This window comes from Lactuca sativa, chromosome 4 (assembly GCF_002870075.4).
Source record: "Lactuca sativa cultivar Salinas chromosome 4, Lsat_Salinas_v11, whole genome shotgun sequence".
Classification (NCBI taxonomy): domain Eukaryota; kingdom Viridiplantae; phylum Streptophyta; class Magnoliopsida; order Asterales; family Asteraceae; genus Lactuca; species Lactuca sativa.
Window position 1 is genome coordinate 43,954,831 of NC_056626.2, and position 3,205 is coordinate 43,958,035.

The following is a 3,205-nucleotide window of genomic DNA, read 5'->3' on the forward strand; positions in this document are numbered from 1 at the left end:
ATGCTACAATGAGAAAGACTGCAACTTTTTGAAACTTCTAAACTAACCTCAGCTTTTGAAATATATAATCAAGGTCCAATTTCATGGATTTCAAGAGACGTGAATACATGACTATTTTGTGAACTACCAACCAAAAATTAAGAAAGCAAGAACAAATTAACTAAGATTATTGAGGCAAACATATTCTACTATTCAATTGTTTGATAACTAAGTCAAAGTATGTCATAAGCTTATAAACGCCAATTAACAACTTGAGAATTATTTCAGGTCGAAAGGAAAGTCTGACTTTACATTCAAGATAAGCAAATCAAAGTCTCAAAAAAAAAAAATGAACTGCCCACCATAATTTACAACAATTTCCATCACTTCCACTCTGAAAACAACATACTTATATTAGATGCTTTTAAAAAAGTTTTAAATCACACATCTAGAGCACGTGTTTAAATAGTAGAAACATATTAGCTTTTGTTGGGCATTTCCACAAACACTTCATGTGCACTTTCCTGCAGCGTATAACAGACCTTATAGACCAATTATTTAAAGTTAAATATTTGGATACCCTTTATAACAGTTGTTACAAAAAAAAATATCATTGACGGTATATGTCAATTATAGTGCAACATGTACAAAGAATTTGAAAAGCAAAACAAAAACAAAACAGGAAGCTGGTGCCTTTATGTCATCTATTGTCTCTGGAAAACAAATAGATACAAAGCAGAGGGAAGGCTTCAATCGTGAACTTTAATCCATCACACACCCCACCGATTTCAGAAACACAAAAATTTCAGGTATTTTGATATCATGACCTACAAAGAAAAAGGAAACAATGAAATCCAAGATTCCATAATTTTCAGAGAAAAATGAAAGAGGATAAACAAATCACCTTAAATTAGGCTTCGTTGAGAAGTTCAACATCACCATCCATTCATCTTTAGGAAAACAAAAACCTGAGAATTGAAATAGATAAACACAAACATGACAATGGAAGGTAATAGAAGCAAAAAAACAGATAAACGCGACAATAACCACAGACGCAGACCTGAACATTGGAGCTGAAACATGGAAAATCAAAATAAACGATAAAAAAGATAAAAAAATATATATATATATTTACCTAGTAAAATTCTTGATTGAGATAGTAACCTTTGACTTCAACCGGTGGAGTAAGTGAAGATACCGGTTTTAGAGAGGAGTCGACGATGCAGGCGGTACCACCCAACAATTCTGATCACAAGCGGTGGGAATTGAAGGAGAGGGTAGCGATCATTTTAGATGTTCAATGTATAGATGATGGCGGTGGGTCCTCTTCTCCACCTTTGTAAGCAGGCGTCGGTGTGAGGTGATCGTCTGCCTCGTCTCCGCTATCAATTACCTCTGATAAAGGGGAAATTAGGGCTCATGAATTAGGACGATGGAGGCGGTGGCGACGGTGGCGTCCTCTTCTCCACCTTTGTAAGCAGGCATCGGGGTGGGGCGATCGTGGGGTACGAAAGAGAGTCGATTTGGGCGATCGGTGGTGGAAGGCGAGCAGCAGATGAGGCAGTGGAGAAATTAGAAGAAAGTAGAGACATTTACGTGTTGGGAGTAAAGTAACCAAAGTGACGGTGGTAAAGGAGAAAGACTCGTGTAAATGATGAACAGTATCTTGAGTCTACACACAACACGTGTACAGGAATAGATAAAAGCAATAGGTAATTCTTGGAGAAAAGGAATAAAAAAAAAAGTGGAAGTGGTCCAATAGAAACCAAGACTTTTAAATTAGTAAATTAGTATGTATATATAATAATTTTAAGACAAAAATGCAAAAATGGTTCCTGTGGTTTGTTATTTTTTGTGGATATGGTCCAAACCTTTTAAAAATTGGATTTCTGGTCCTTATTGAAAGGTTTGTTTGTGGAACAAGTCTCTGGGGTTAACAGCCGTTTGTTTGTGGCTGTTAAACCCCTCACGTGCATTGCACACGAGGGCATAAATGTCATTTTACTTGAGGGACCATTTTTACAATTCCTGAAATAAACCCGCTTGTTAATGTCTTAGCGCCATATTACACACAAAATCACAAAATATTTAGTTATCTCTTCCACTTCCATCTTCTTCGTCATTTGTTTTTAACGCAAAAACCCTAATCAAGATTTGGTCCAAGGTGTTTACTTGTTTTTGCTTTTCAACTGTAAATGGTGTTCGTAATGTGGGCGATTAGGCCAAAAGGCGAGACGTATGACATCACAAATGAATATGGTTAGTTTCACTTATCCTCTGTTTACGAAATTTTGTTAGGTTTCTTGATGATCTGAAGAACAGAGCCAAAAATACAAACATCTGATAATTTCTTACTTAATGTTTTTTGTATCTTGTAGAGCGTGTACCAACAATGTTCAGCATAAAGCTACACCATGGTGGAAATTTTACGAAGCTTCCAAACACGAAATATGTTAAAGGTGAAGTGCGATATATTGATTTAGTAGACATTGATGAGTTCTCAGTTCATGAACTAGACGCAATGATGCTAGAGCTAGGTTACTCTGTACCCCCAGTAATATATTACCATTTTAGGATTCCTCATGAAGACTTGGATTTTGGCCTCAGAGCTTTAGGGAATGATGATGATGTCTTGAATTTGGCTCAGTATATTAGAGATAACAAGGTCATTGAAGTGTATACAGAACATGGACAAACTAATTTGCTGACCTATTTTATGTCTCCAAAAGGAAAGCAAAAAGTTATTATTAAGGAGGTCTGTGATGGTGATCTTCCAAAAGAAGCAAATGTACCTCAAGTACCAGCAAAGGATAAAACCCCAATGATAGATGAAGCTAATGATCAAACACAGTTGGCAGGGTATATGTCCTTGATACTCTTTGACAAAGTCCCTACAAAAGTTTCACCACAGTATAGAAGAAATGGAAGGGTGAACTCAATAGTTGGTCAAAGTTCTTGTGCCAAAAAGCTTTGTTTAGTTGAATTGGATGATGTAGTAGAAGATCAAGGTGGTGATCATGCTAAATTGGATGATGTTGTACAAGATCAAGGTGGTGAGAATCCTAAATTAGATGATGTGGTACAAGATCAAGCTGGTGAGCATGCTAACATGGATGATGTGCTTCAAGATCAAGAGGTTGAGCATGCTAACATGGATGATGTGGTACAAGATCAAGGTGGTGACCATGATAACTTTGATTATGATGACTTTCATTATGAGAACTTT

General features: G+C 36.5%; 1 long non-coding RNA gene across 2 annotated transcripts; it reads right to left on the reverse strand.

The window, feature by feature from the left end:
• Positions 1-533: 533 nt before the first annotated feature.
• Positions 534-1,716, reverse strand: LOC111914668 (uncharacterized). 2 transcript variants are annotated; one of them, XR_002857885.3, is made up of 3 exons: positions 1,115-1,716; positions 884-947; positions 534-806 (listed from the first exon to the last, which is right to left on the reverse strand). It is a non-coding gene; the product is annotated as an uncharacterized LOC111914668 (long non-coding RNA). The 2 variants fall into 2 exon arrangements; XR_008232110.1 differs by lacking the exon at positions 1,115-1,716 and having other exon boundaries at positions 884-1,103.
• Between the last annotated feature and the right edge of the window lie 1,489 nt (positions 1,717-3,205).